The sequence below is a fragment of the Haemorhous mexicanus genome, chromosome 1 (genome assembly GCF_027477595.1).
Source record: "Haemorhous mexicanus isolate bHaeMex1 chromosome 1, bHaeMex1.pri, whole genome shotgun sequence".
Lineage (NCBI taxonomy): Eukaryota > Metazoa > Chordata > Aves > Passeriformes > Fringillidae > Haemorhous > Haemorhous mexicanus.
The window spans coordinates 49,041,852-49,057,667 of NC_082341.1; the positions used below are offsets into that span (position 1 = coordinate 49,041,852).

Consider the following 15,816-nt stretch of genomic DNA (forward strand, 5'->3'; position numbering starts at 1 on the left):
GAAAAGAAAATTACTTAGACTGCAAGTCAGATACCAGGTTTCTACATTTGAAACAATTTAAAGAGCTTAATTAAGAGGTTAAGGTAACTAGCTTTGCACTTCTAGAACAACTTTTACTAATGGCAAATCTCTGTCTTTAGTTACATAAATGCTTTTAAATACTGCTCCTCATCCAAAAAAGAACTCACAGCAAAAGTGATGGTGGGTGATACTTAGACTTTAGTATGTGGAAGCCATTATCCAAAGAGAGAATCCAGACACAGGGGAAATAGTCCGTTTATTTTAAATACAGATGTTTGAGGCATTTCTTAGGGCTTTAATACTGGTATTTCAGCTAGCATTTACTTTAACAGGCATAGGAAGCCCAAATGATAAAAATTCAGCACTCAAGCAGTGCTTCAGCAGCTAAACTGCTGCTGACAAGACCTTCCACATCATTTTTCCTTAGAACAAACCAAACAAAAGGAAACTTCACAGTTATCACGCTTATCTCTCTTCTTCCCTTCATTTATATACTGTGCAAAAGCATAGCCATCCTAGGTCCTAGCACTAGGCTAGGATACAGTTCAGTTATAACAATTCTCATTGCAATTCAGTTATAACAATTTGTTTGCCCACTTTGTCTCCTTCAAGCCCTGATGTGTACCCCAGCTGCTCGGCAGTGAAGGCTGCTCAGCCACCTGCAAGGCTCCTCTCTTGAGTCAACACTGGTGTGACCACAGAATGATGTGAGATTTGACATATGGCAAACAGAATAGGACCACAGTACTTTTGGACTAGATCTAGATGTACAAATCAGCCTGTGCCAGGACTTTACAAGTCTGCTGATATCTAATACCCACTGATATTTTAGTATTTGGGGTGATTTTAAATCCCAGATTACTTCCATCTACATTTTTAGGCACCTAGGCCTTGTTCTGACGTAAACCTTCTTTTGAAACAAGAACCACAGAGAGGAATGGAACTTAACCACAATTTATTTTGTCTAACTGGGTGTTGACATCAATATGTGTGATATTTTATGGTCATGCACACACACACACACACACACACACACACATATATATAAAAATTGTACATATGCCTGTGCGCCCAGAGGTCTGCAAGATATCAGGTATCATTTTCAGTGGTCCCTAAGGCTACAAACATAAAGGAGAAGGGAAGCGCAGATCACATGGTGGCAGCTACCCACACACACACAGACAGACTGTGCTGACAGGCTGAAAGAAAAGACAACATGGCACAGAGGAGAGCAGGAATTTGAAACATGAGAAATCCAGTCCAGGTTCAGTCATAGGAAAGCCCACTGATTTCAGTGCAGACCCAGTACACTGGCAGAAGCTGCATCACTTATCTGCCACTTTTTGAAGCCAGGGCATCTTGGCTTATCAAAGAAATACACAGCATGTGTGATTTACATCTTTTGGGCTCCTGAAGATGTAAAAGACTACCAAAACAGAAACTTTTGAATTCTCATGCTTTGTATTGCAAACCTAATAATGACTGCTGGACTGTAAATTGTTCTGAATTTAGCTGCTACAATCGGAGCCAAAATCTGTCCTCATAAGTCTATAGCTTAGTTGGCTTTCAGCTCAAGGTTAGCTTTTCAAGAAAAAAATCTTTCACCAACACTAGCAAATGGATTCCATTTATCAGTTGCCAAATTGATGGTGTCTTCCTCTTTAAATACCATTATTTCAGTTTAATTATTTAATCCAATCTGATTGTCATGGCTATTAACAGTTTACCAGCAAAGGCTGCTTTCATTTTTCTTTTTAGATGATGTAATGCTGCCTGAGAAAATGCAGTTTGAAGCTACATGTGTGTGTGTGTAGGACAATCCATGATTCTTAAACAGAACAGGCTCCTCTCAGCTCCCTGATGTGGTCAAAACACTGGTATGGAGTTTGACTGTCCACCTCTTGTACATTGCACTACTTTTTCATGCAGATTTGTAGTTAGGCAAACTCAGCAAAAATATATGTCAATAATAGAGAACACAGATTTTTTGCAGCCATTTACACTGTTTAGAAGTATTTTCTACTTACCCTCCATATATGCAAATGACTACAAGCAGTTGAGAATCAAGATATTTGTCTTGGTGATTGATGTCAATGAAAAAGAAATTAAATTTTAATCATCTGTTAAAAAACTGTTCACCCTTGGTAAGTCTGTGAGTGCATTCTTTCAAGGCTATTCCAAGGAAAAGAACAATAGCTTAAAGCTTCACTGCTCCAACTCTTCTGCCATTCCTACAACTAGCGACTGTTGAGATTGAAAACTGTCATCTGGAAGTTTTTCCTGTAAAAAAATGAGATAGTGTCAAGAATAAGATTTGGCTCAGAAATGCTATTTCAGCTTTTTTTTTTTTTTTTTTTAACAGGATGTCTTATATAAAATTAAATAAGCCTTTTGGTTTCAGTGGATTTCAAGATTCTCATGACTTGTCATTCTATTTTCTTTTTTTGTAACTATAATCATTTGAGTGAACAGAATTGATTTTTTCCCATCTTCTGAATCATCAGCAAGACTGAAAAGACAGAGTAACAAAAGGAGAAATACATTTTAAAAACCTACTCAATAATCTAACTTTCAAAAAGTTGCATCCCATAACTGGAAAGAGTAAACATTTATAAAAGAAAAAAAGAGATAAAAAGTTTAAAAACTTAAATGCTACTCATATTGTTAGTCTCAGTGACAGAAAAAAGCAGGGGGGTGGAATTACTATAACAATTTGTGAATAATAGACTCCAAAACATATTAAAAAATAAAAGTAAGGAAACATTCTATTTTAAAACCTGAATGTGAGATTCTTAATAAGCATGTATAACCACACAGTTAGAATTTGTCCACACCTACCTCATAATCATATTGTTAAAGCATTCAGATTTGTAGCACTCCAATAAAATAAGGAATTATGACTTCTGGTCTATTATCAGGGAAATCATGATGATGTAGCAGTATTATGTGAATTAGGACTGCAGAATATGCCTTAAAATTCGAAAAAGAATGTATTTTAATACAGTTTTCAAAAGGACTGATTATTAATATGTTTCCTCCTTAGAGAACTATCTATGACTAGAATTTCTACAGTTTGGCACATCTATGGAATTCTAATGATAGCTATATCTCCATCAGCGAGGATAGATAGATTCAAGCTCTTAATTATTTGCCCTGTACTCCCAACTGCTTTGACAAACTGTGACTCACCACTGTACCTTCAGTGATATTTTACAATCTTAAATTGAGCGAATTCTATTTATTTCTGTGAATACAGTCTCCAGTTCTGATAGGTGTGTCCATATCAGACGTTATCACCTTGGTTTTGGTGATGTCAGCAATGCAAGGAAGTGGCTTTACATTATGGAAATAGCTCTTTAATCATTTATGAAAACTAGGAAGCTCAGCTGCTGACATTGTGTGAGTACAATGGCTAAATGTAACAGCAGGCTATTGGAAAACAAGACTTCCTAACCGTACTATGGAAAATTCTGTCTCTGACAATCTCCTGAGGACCCCATTGCATTTGGAGTGGACAGCCAGGCTCACCTAGGAAACTACAAGCTAAAGTGCTTTGTTTCAGTAAAATCTGGTTAAACAAAGCAACTTTTGTAAAGAGGAGAATGTCTGTGGCAGATTCACAGAAAAAGAGCCTGATGAAGAGCAAGAAGGAAGACCTTGAAGAAGGGTTTGAAGTAGGCAGTTTTTCATCTTTTCCCAGAGTGAATGGCTTAAAGCAATGAGGATCTAGGTGAAGACTTTTTCTTACCTCACAACTCCATTTTCTTAAATGGAGGTTTGATAATGTTTGCTTCAGTTTAGGTAGGAAGTCTGTCTATCACTGACAAATCCATTTGCTTCTCCTGGGAAGGAGGTGGGATCAGTCCCCACCAACGAGGCTGTGACTGTAGCTGAGGAGCAGTAACTGAGACTCAGCCTGCTGTTGGGAGAATACAGGGGAAAAACTAGAAAGTCTGTGGGAACACGAAAGAAAGGAAGAAAAAAACAACCAAAAATACAGAGCAGGGATTGCCCTGCCCTGCAGCCACATAGCCATGACAGCAGTTGTCTGAAATGAGTGAAGAAGGTCTTACTCGTCTTTGTTCTAGTCAAAGCCAGAAACAAAACAAAAGAAAAAAAAATTCCTATTCCTCTGGCGTCTCCTGTTAAGGGGTTGCAGGTTTTTCCATAGCTGATTTAGCAAGTAGCTCTCCATTAAAATTCGTTTTGCACTAAGCTAAAACTTGAAATAAATATGCACTGGGCTACTCTAAGACTGAGATATAAATGAGACATTCACTTTAAGAGCCCTGGGAGAACCACTGGCCTTAGCCTGTGACCTGCAGCTCTCTAAGTCTACTTGCTGACCATTAGTACTGCTCTCTTATCACCTCCTTTTTAACAGGCACTAATGCAGATTTAAGGACAATGAACTATTTCTCCTTGCCTTGAGGTTTTGGGGGTTTTAATGTGCTGTGTCTTTTTTTTTTTTTTTTCCCAAGAAATAAAAACTTTTAGCTAGAAAATCTTTGGTCTTGGATTAGATGAAGTTGGTGATGCCAAAAAGAATGCAATTTTTAGATTAACAATATTTTTCAAAGAGTGAATCAGATTACTGATATCTTCATTTAATAGCCTCTTTTAGCAACTTCTTCTTATGAGAGGACATAATTTGCCTCTCTCTCATTTTATTTTTGGGAAGTTTAGCAGTGCAAAAATTCTCCCTTAGGATCACAAAGCAAAGTTGGAAATGAGAGATGCAGAAGGAGTATTTGTTAAAAAGTATATAATTGCAAGTGCTAGTTTTTCTATAAAAAGGAAGCTGAGAAGCATGCTATGAACGTTCATTTGCAAAGTCTCAAGCTGTGACTGCATAGCTGTGAATCTCATTCCACTATTGTCAAAGCCCCGCATTGGTAATTGGCAAGAATGGATTGCAGACCACATACAAAGTAACAAAAGTTACAAGATCAGCAGCAACTAAATATACTTTCTTCTTCTCCAAAGCGTATAATCTCCTTTTGTTCTTTTTCCTCTGAGAGCTGCATGATAGGTGATGAAGGATGAAGTTGGGGAATAAAGGGAAAGTGCAATCCCCCTGACAAAGCTGGAATCCAAGCCCTCTGCTTGCTTTCCCCTCCTCTCTGCCCCTGGAGCAGAGTGTAGTGCTGCGAGAGGGGCCAAAGTGACAGCAGCATCCAGTGAGTACTCTTCAGGGTCACTTATCAAACCCTCCAGGGACCACCAGGTGCCTGGATGTATTAAACCTCACAGTTGTATCCACAGCCCATCCTCCCCAGGGGAATAGCATCACCAGCTGGGAGAGAGAATGTGGAAGGAAGTCCTTATTAATATCGTGTGTCACAGTAGGACGTAAAGTGACACGACACAAAAAGTGATGGAATGCTACTTGGTATAGCACCAGCTTTCTAAGGGGTAGGAATTTCACCTCAGCAGCAACCCAGACTGAAAATGTCTGCTATAAATTCCTGTAATGTAGGAAAATGCCATAAAAAGATTGTGCCTCTTTTTCTGTAACAGCTATGAATAATTTGACATTTAGGCAACTGTGTAATAAAAATAATAAATAATAATTTAGCCAGAGCGTGCTGGATCCTTTAATAGATGCAACACTTGAGCTGCTGGAGTCTCTTGAGCATTTCTGAGCTGTTATCAGAAAACATAGGTAAAAGAAGATCCCATTGGTAGCTCTGAATGTCCCCTAATGATTCCCTATTCAGATAATTTGCTTAGACTCATCACCTTTACTATCATTAATCAAACCCTGATGTGATTTTAAGTCCCTTAGCTACCCACAGAGAAAATATATTGTATTAGATTGTTTTCTATTGCCTTTTATCATCTCCTATTCCAAGAAGTTTGGTAAATATCAAAGCAAGTTTTGAAATTATAGGAAATTTGAAAGTGTTTGGGTTGATGTTTTTTCTTGCTCAGTTTTGTCCTTTAGTTTGATGGAGACTCTGAAAGAAAATTTTTACCTTTTGGTGGAGGAGGAGGACCTGATTTTGTGGTGTATGAAAACTGAGAGACTTGGGTGGAGGTTTAAGATTTACAAAAATGTTTTATCTAGGATAAAATGGGAAATGTTTTAATTCAATTTCTGATTGCTTTACACAAAATTAACTTTTGAAGACATGAGCTGTGCCACACCAGCTGTGGTTCTGGAACAGTAAATTGGGTGGTAGCACCATTGACTGGGTGAAAGTCGCCACAAAAAGTTGTGTAGAAGCACATCTCAGAATACTCCAACCTAAAATGGGTGCTTCTAAAAGAAGTAGGAAGCAGGAGTATTCAGAATATGAAAGAAGGTTCATTATGCAAAGAAATGTGGATATTTCAAGCTTTGTTTTATTTTGAACATGCTAAAAAAAAAAAAAACCAAAACTAGTTTAAGCCATCAATGAATGAAAATTATACATCCATGCTCTGAAAAAATTACTTTGTCTCAAAGCTGAAATTCTGCACCTTTATTTTAGCCTTTCTTAATTCTCTAATATCACAAAATAAGTATAGTGCAAAACCACTGGTTTAACCTGATTGTTTTTCTTTCTGATGGAAAACTAAACTAAACCATTCATGCATATGGCTCAGGTTCCATTTTAACATCAGAACCACATCTCCCAGTGGATTACACTCAAACCCTTGTAGCTCACAGTATTGGTGTGGCCATATGGAGAGCAATATGGCAGAAACAGGAACTCTTACTCAGGAAAGGGGCCAAGAGGTGTTTTGAAAAGGATTGCAGGAACAGGGAGACATGCAAGGAGCTGTGCAAAAGACTAAGGAAGCACTGATTAAAAGGGCTGTTGTGGGGAAAGGACTAGAAATTGAAGTGATTGTTCTAGGCAGACTTGGAGGGATGCAAAAATGAAGCAGCACATAGAAAAACTTGGGAAAGGTGCTAGCTTTAAAGAACAGGGATATGGCACGATTCTGATGGGAATATTTGTTACAAATTGAAGTGTCAGGATCAAAACAATGAGTTACTAAGGTGGTATTAAAGCTCAATTTTTTCAGTATAGTGAAGGTCAGAATATTTTCAAGTTGTGTGATTCAACAGGTTGCATTTTGTCCATAACGGGAATGGGTTAAACCTGAAGTTGAAAGGCAAGAAATCCCATGGAAAAAAAATGGGACATTTGCCTTCATCCATCTGAACTGGCAGTAAATGAGCCATCTGGAACTGAGCAGAGAAGGATGAACAGCTTCTCTGAAGAGAATGTGGAAGCAACATTCTCTCTGAGTGCTGCTTTCCAACAAGGAACTCAATTTGGCCAGAGGGGTCCTCTGACAGTAGCAGCAGGTGAGGCAGAGATGTGGTAGATAAGTGTGAGTGAGGGAGACATTGATAAATGTTTTCCAGGTTTGACAAAGTGAGCTCGAGCAGATGTGCTGTTCTCTGCCCAAGAAGGATGCTGTGGGGCAGAGCCCCTACCCAAGCAATGTGCTCAGCCAGTTGACCAAGAAATGTCAATTTGCTTTGGAAGGACTATTTTGCTTTGCAAAAACTACTTTTGGCTATCTCTGCTCCCTATGACGAGCTATGTCCCCATTTCAGAGCAGCTCTAGGCAGCTCTGTGAGGGCAGGCAAGAGGAACAGGGATCCAGGAGCAGGCTTTACACATGCTGAAGTCCCAAAAACCCACTCACACTGCTTAGCAAACTCCAGCTGCATCAGAATTAACAAGAACTCATGAGTCTATGTCTCAAGACTCTCAAGGTACCAGGGACGTGCTCTCAGTATAAAATAACTCCTCTGCACAACAGACATCCTCCATAAGGCCAAGGGAATGGATGCAAATCTGCCCCTCACCTCTGAACTCGTCTGGGAATGCAGCTGTGGTGTTTGCTGTAGTGCAGGCAGTTTGCAGGGCTCTCAACAAACCCTGCTAAAAACACAGGCTCATATATCATATATGGATCAGCCATCCCCTTTTCCTCCTCTGTAAAAGTCTTTTTAACCAGTTAATGACCTCATTGGCAGCATTGCCGATCCTGACAATGGCTTGGGAGGAAGCCCTGGGAATATCACCTACATCGCAGTTCATTACTGTCTCCTTCTTCCCTCATTTCTCCCCATCAAACAAATGTTCTCTCCTAATGCCTTTCTGTTGCTTTTTAGATTGATTTTCCAATAACTCCCCCTGGTTTGTAGCACTGAACTCACCTATTCAAAGATAAAACCCCTATATAGTTAAACACTAATTATGGAAAAGGCCAGGGAACATACACCTACACCCACAGCAGCACAGTCATAAAATTGTTCTGTCCCAGATCCATAAGCACTGCACAGTCTATTTTGAAAAGTCTCCTGATAATTTTGTGAGTTTTACAGGGCAACATAAGGTTAGGCAGGCCTTTAGTAGATCATGGTGAGTAGCAGCAAGTTGTCGCTGACAGAAAAAGCTGCATCTCTTCAGCACTAATGTGTGGACACTGCAGAACACATTTCTTTTAAACAAGAAGTATTATAAGGGAATGTCCTGGGAACTATCATAAGGGAAAGAGCTGGGAAACATATTGGGGGATTTTATTGCAATTCTTTGCTTATTATAGATGTGCATTTTTCTGTGCTGCCTAGCTGCTGTCTGGGGCTCTGTTTTGGGAACTGCATAGAGCAAGACAAAGGTGAGGAGCTGACAAATGGGCAAGCAGGCTGGCACAGAGCATAGCAGTAACTAAGCCTCCCCTTACAGCTGCTCCCCCTGGACCAGCCACTTCTTTCATCATAGTCCCACAGTGATGCTTCACATTCACATCCTGCATTTCATACAGGATAATCTGGTTGCATTGGCTTACCTTAGACACCCACCTCCATCAAAATCTATGGCAAAATCATACGCATCTTGTGTTACCCTGTAAGAAATATCAAAACATAAGGAGGCCAATTCATTCCTTTAACTCATTTTCCATTTTCTCTCTCTTTAGTAAGTTCATACATGCTGTTAATAATATTTCTTTAGTCCTCTACCAGGACTTGGTCCTTTTTTTTTTCCTTTAAAGCAGAAAAAATTATACTATTGGAGTTGGTTTCATTTCACTTTCAGAAAAGTGAAGCATGCTGCAGCAAATATATTCAGTCAGACTTGTGAGGCTGGAACTCACACACACACAGACCATTTTTCCTGGGAACTGAAACACTTTTACCATGTGTTGGGTGACAAAGCACATTAGTATGTTCCTTATATAAAAACACCATATATCACTGTGTTTTAGGCATAATTGGGTAGGAACATTGTAGCATGAGCTCTAGAAAGCTGGACTCAGATGAGTGAGTATTAATCATTCCCAAGGAAAGGACTGAGATGAGATTTGGCTTCTGTGTTATGTTCTAGTGGATATGTAGCAGGCAGCTTGTATTTGCTTTGGGAAGTTTGGCATATTCTCCATTGCAAGTGATTTGATAGAGAAACACATGTATCCTGCATAAACATCAAGGAAATCTGTATTTAATGAAAGCAAAACCGCACGTGCACATACACAGAGGAAAAAAAGAAGGAAAAAAGAGGCAGCACTGCAACTGTACTCACAATCAGGCTGCAGGTGAACCCTGAGACAGATAAGCACTCGCCAGATGTCATCTTCACCCCCTAAATTCACATGCCTTGATCCCCTCACCTACTGGGGAAACTAGAGAAATGTCTCCTCTTTTATAGGGCAGTGGATGTGGGTACCATTTGACAAGAAGATGCCCTGTGCTCCCATACAAAATTTGTGTAATGACCACATTGTTTTACAGGTCAGAGATAGAAGACTTGGAAGTAGACCTTTATGCTTGGATTGTGATTTTTTTTTTTTTTTTCCCTTTTTTCACCTCTGGATTGCCCTTTAAAAAAATAAAGCACTTAATTCCCAGTGCTTCTAATTGCAACGAAAACCTAACAGCATTAGTTTCTTGAGCCCAGTCCTGCAGGTGGCTCTGGAAGCAGCCTTGTTTAAATTCAGGGTAACAGAATTACCAGAATGTGGAGCTGGGCTCTGAGCAGGTATGGGAATACTGGAAATTACTCGTGCCAGGAAATTGGCATTTATAAAGCTTGACCTGTCCTGTGTGAAATGATGACTCCTGTGAAAGCTAAATCAGTCTTCAAGGAATAGCACTAATATCAGTCCATCATTCCAGCTCTGCAATAACCAGACATGGGAGACTTAGTACCTTAATAGCTTATTTATGGGTCAGTCTGGGCTCGTGTGTCCTGCACACAAGGCCTGGGTCTGCAGTCTTGTGAGGAAACATCCCACTCTTTTCAGTTTGCTTTTCCTACCTACAAAAGAGATTTCTGGAGAGGCTTTAAAAAACCACAGCAGCAGGAGAAAGAAGCAGAATGATTTTTGGACTTGCCTTTCTAGAAACACCTCTCCCTGCTGCCTGCATGCATGCTTTGACAGCAAAACTGCTCTGGAGCCACTGATTTATTTTTGTCTTTTGTGAGGTGTCAGGGAGATCTGGGCATAAAATCCAGGCCACGACTGTGCATTAAGCAGCACCATTTTCACCTCTCTATAGCTCTCTGGGCTGCAGCAGATTCTTTCTTCATCATTGCTTTAAGTTAAAGGAGAAACTCCTTAACTATTTCTCTTGACATTTGGCTTAAAAGACGTTTTTAACAGATATTGCTATATATGCTTCACTTTTCTGTTCTGTTCCCTTTCTCCCAATTATTTTGAAAATATTTGCCATGCCCACATTCACTTTATATTTCTGGCATTTTGGGATTTCAAACTTGAAAATATGTTTCAAATACCAGCATGAGTTTCAGACAATGAAATCATTAGCTTGAAAGAAAAAGCCTAAGATGTCCATCAGCAGTATTTGTGACTATGTGACAGAATGCACAGAGCTTGTTATCCACGAAAGGAATTTTTTTTTTTTTAAAGGAAGGAAATAACCAGAATGGCATTTATTAAAAAAGATAACAAAAAGGGATTAATAAACTGTAGTTGTTGGAGCATTCTAGGTACAGTGATGGGCCAGTGAAACGTTTTCAGTGTTTTAATCAAGAATAATGTAAGGTGTTCAGGGTGTAAAGGTAACACAGCTCAGGGGATATTTGTCCAAGAAAGTATTTAGTTTGGAGATAGTATTTCTGAAAGTCTGGTTAGTGTTATAATTGCTTCAAGTTTCTAATTATTTTATAGCTTAAGTGAAATTACTTCTTCAGAGGAAAATATTGGGGTTTTTTATATCTATACTGTGGTGTAATTTAAGAACAGGTAAAATTGAGCTTCAAATAAAAATTTAACACAATTAAATTCTGATCTACAGCAGTATTCAAACCTAACTTTTTATATCTGAGCAATTTCAATATCTCTGTTGACAATGCCATCTCAGCTGTGTTCTTTATGTTACCTACAACCATATACTACTATTCCACATCAAAACAGATGATATCATATTATGAAAGAGAAAAAAAAGCTTGATTTTTATGCAATAATCAAAAATAATCAAAAATCTTAAATAATAAAAACACTCCAGACTTTCCTCTGGATATGACTCTATACACAATTGTTATGGCATACAAGAGCATCTCAATCTGTGTTGCTTCCATAAAGAAAAATCAGAGCAGTGCTTTGCCTTATTGTCTAAGGTTAGAGACAATTGTGACTAATTCATCCTCCTTCATTTCTTATAATTCTTCTTCAGGAGAAGAAGCAAAGAGAGATGTTGCTCAAAACAGACAAATGTCTCTGCTATTATTACAAGCTTAATCATAATTCAGTTTCTTGCAGTGTGACTGTGTCTTATGCTGGATCTTCTGAAGCTGCAGATACATTTACTGCAGAAAGAAAGCAGGAAAAAATATAACTATGTTTTGCAGATCAGTTGGTGTCAATAATTATCCAGATTTTTTTTTAATATGGCTGAGCCAATTTAATGTATGCTTTTATTAAATGCCAGAAGCAAAGGACATTCTGAGTGAAAAATATTGTTAACTGTGAAAGAAAAAGGTGACTCGGCTGTATGGTCGGTTTTCTCAAGCCACTCATTATTAGGCCTGTGCTCCTTGTGACCTTTCCTAGCCCTCTCCTGAGAAGAGATGTGACTACAGCAGGAGGTCAGATGCTTCTTCAGTACTCTTAGTCTGTACTCGAATGCTTATTTTTGTCTGTAGAGCAAGTCACTTTGGGAGGAAAAAATTTTTATGTCAGAAAGCAATCATTAAGGAAAAATTAAGTAGGCTACACCATTGTGTAGGGTATAAGGATCTGTATAAGAATATAGTACAGAGTCTTGGAAGCTGAGATGCTGTATCTGCTTTTAAAATTTGCCTGCTGCAGATTTTTAAACCTTTGATTACAAAATCTCAGGTACAGGGGAGCAGAGGATGCTCCACAGGGATCTAATGATCTTTAGAGAAATGTGCTGAGGGGATATGGCCCCCTTTAAAACACGTTGTTGCCAACATATGCTCACACTTCGTATGCCGCAACCCCACTCTTTTTGGGAATGACTGTGCAGGATAGAAAACTGTGCTTTAGTCATACACAAAGACACACAAACATGGTAGGTGGGCTGGGATGATTGCCCTCCTTCCTGAACAGTGATGTCTCTTACTGCCTGGTACAGCCAGCCCTGCCCACTGCTGCTCTTCTTTGTGTGCACATGAAGCCCTTTGTGATAAAGACTCTTTTTCTAGTTCTTCTGCATAGTAGCCAGCCCTCTGCTAGGATGTGAGGTGGTGCAAAGCCTTATGTTTTCTAGATCTGATGGGAATGGATCCATAGCCTTGGTGCAATCACACAGAGGTCTGAGTTGTTGAAATGCTGAATTATGGATGAACTATTGCAAGCCAAGAGAGAAAGGCATTGCAGATCATCTGGGAAAGACTGTGACTAGCATGAAGCCACTGGATTTGTAAACTGGATAGGGTCCACAGGCTGGAGGTATATCTTTATAACACTAGGCATTCAGGTAGAAAGCTTTAAAGCAAATTAATGAAAATAATGAATGACATCATCAAATAACTGCTAAGATTTATAGAAAACATTTGTGATTTTTAGAATAAAAAGAAGAAATTTGCACATTACTGGCCAAACCAAGTGAACTATTGCTGCTGTCCTGCCCTTCCCTTTTCTCAGTTCATTCATCTCTTTTGTCTTCTATTTAACTAGAGCCCACAGTTACATCTTCCTGTTAAAATGGGAATTAGATAGAAGTTCCAGTGAATTTAGTAGATGCTTAGAAAGAACTTTGGAGCAAGAAGCAAGATCAGGATTTTGAAAGATCTGCAAATAAATATATTCTGGGACATAAATCCAACTGCTTTCCACTGAGAAATGGTCACTTTCCCACTGTCCTTCTTGCACTATTCAAGGCAATGCTTGTGAAGGATAACTTCTAAATTTATCATAATTCTGTAAAGCTTAACTATGTGTCTTGGTACTACTCCTCCCTAAAAGTCTCTATGGTAGCTTTATACTGACTATGAAAGGAAAAGTCACTTAAGGCAAGCTGGATAGGGAGCAAGAGAATAAACTGTGCATATATGGCTTAATGGCATTTTTTACCATTATCATCTCTTGTTGCTATGGAGAGACAGATTTTATATATGTGCCAGCAAAATCAGGTTATTCAGTGCCAAGCTACCAGCTATTGCAGATATTTCAAAAGTGAGTGGCAGAAGTTTCTCTCCTAAATGGGAGGTCCTGAAGGACAGAAGACATTCATCTACATTTGTCAATTAAAGGTTTTCTCAGTCTTTTGAAACCACTAGATTTTTGGCACACCTAACATAATTAACTCTGCCTGGAGTAGTTATAATGAAGTCTCAACACAGAACTCTCGTTCTGTTCTCAATAATGTAGCTATTATGGTGCTGATCTTTTTTTAATTTGATAACATATTTCAGGAGATGTCAAAAGTTAGAGCTCTTCTTTTCTCTCATTTGGCACTGTTTAAGAAAATAGAAACAACAACAACAACAAGGCAGCATGGAAGACTACCATGGAAAAGAGTAAAAGACTACCTAAGGAAAGTTACAGTCAGAGTATTAAGAAGCCACTGATCACATCCTCTCTTCTGATAAAATTTTAAGTGTCATTTCTTAAAATGTGGGTTTCAGCCATAAGGTTCATATTTTCAAACTTCCTTCACACCTTTAGAATAAAAGAGGTAATTTCTGAAAAATAGTCTTCTTCAATAAGATACACAGTGCAGAAAGAAAAAAAAAATTAAAAATACCTTAAGTGCTACTAGTTCCCCAAGAGTTATGATAGCTGGCAACCCTCCTGCTAGAATAGATTTTAAAGATGAAGCACCTGGAAAATACAGAAACAAAATGTGGTGTTAATATAGATCCAGTGGCAAGTATTCCCTGGATTTCATGAGGTTGGCAAGAAATTAACTCAGGTGCACTGGAGTTTGTGGAGAGAACAGACTGCCAGAAGCACACAAGCCTTTTTTTTAGGCAGTGTTAATTTAAAATATGCTAGCAAAAGCAAAGAATAGCACATTCTACCTTGTTCTCTGCCTCTACCATAAAATGCAGATTTATTCCTAATTACATTTCCCCTTATCAATACAGCTCTGACTTGGGATCTGTTAGGAAAATGCTTTTAACAAGGGGCACAAGGAATGTTATTCAGCATTTCAGCAAGCAGCACTGTGATCTAATCTCCTGCCAGAGTCCAGCTCCAGCAAAGCCACCCAGTTCACAGCCTTCTGTCTTCCAGCCCTGCATCTTGTGATCCCATCTGCTATCACCATAGCTTGCTAAAAGCTCATGCTGGCCCAATGAGCATACCTAGAGCTGTCTAGAATGCAGAAGAAATCCTACCAAGCACATAACACTGTTTATTAAGCCCAAAGGAGTTCAGCTACCTGCATCATATCCACTAAGGCTCCACCAAGATCCTTGCAAGTCTGAGTGGCTGGAGTGAAGCTCTGCTGCTGCACCAGGACAGATGAAATATCCACAGCAGTTCCTTGCTTATCAAAACTAAAATTCACCTTTTTTTTTTCCTTATATTTTGTCTTGATCTCACTCCTCATTTTCTCCAGAGCAAACACCCCTCCTAGGGAACCACTGGTATCACCAGAAGAAAGCAGGGAGCAATTGACAGCAAAGGAAGCTTGCTCATTCCTGTTTTCCAGAAATCACACAATCACCATTTTGGCTAATACTAAGGCTGAACTAAGACATTTAAATAAAAACCTTGATTTGAAACAAAGACAGACCTGAAAACAGATGTAGGGGTGTGAAGTATGCTCTTGATAGACATCAAATTAAAGAGGTATATTTTTCTTATCAGTTTACCCGACTGACTACTGAGTTAAATATACCTGTTGTTTTCTGACATTTGTGTGAGCTGTCATCTCAGACATGTATTTCAGTAGAATTACTAGCTCAATATTCAGAGATGCTTTACTATAGTGTACATCTGAAGGCATACTTGAATTCTAAACAAGTAAACATTTAATAAAAAAATCTCCACCATAAGAAGTAGAATGACAACAAAAATAAAACAAGAATCAAATCCCTGAGCTGTTCTCATAAATCCCCTCAAGCTCTATAATGGCCAGGTGGGCAATCAGTGGTCATGTGACATGCATTTGACAGCTCAACCTAGCTCCTGCTGGACCACACTACTTCAAGTAGATTCCCATTCCCTCCACAGCTGTGGCTTCCCATCTTTGTGCAACTGCAGGGACTCTTGCACCCCCAGCACATCCCCAGAGCATCTGTCTAGGTCCTTGCACCACAATCCAGAGGTCTGCAGTCCTCTGACCCCCAGGGAGCTGCTCCCTACCCTCAGACCCACAGCACTATAAGGACTACCTGAAGGCAGGGGGAA

General features: G+C 39.0%; 1 long non-coding RNA gene across 1 annotated transcript; it reads right to left on the bottom strand.

Annotated features, from left to right (window-relative positions):
• Nucleotides 1–971: 971 nt before the first annotated feature.
• Nucleotides 972–14,330, bottom strand: LOC132339378 (uncharacterized). The gene is made up of 5 exons (XR_009489696.1): nucleotides 14,204–14,330; nucleotides 8,821–8,877; nucleotides 3,770–3,940; nucleotides 2,860–2,991; nucleotides 972–2,301 (listed from the first exon to the last, which is right to left on the bottom strand). It is a non-coding gene; the product is annotated as an uncharacterized LOC132339378 (long non-coding RNA).
• Nucleotides 14,331–15,816: the final 1,486 nt, after the last annotated feature.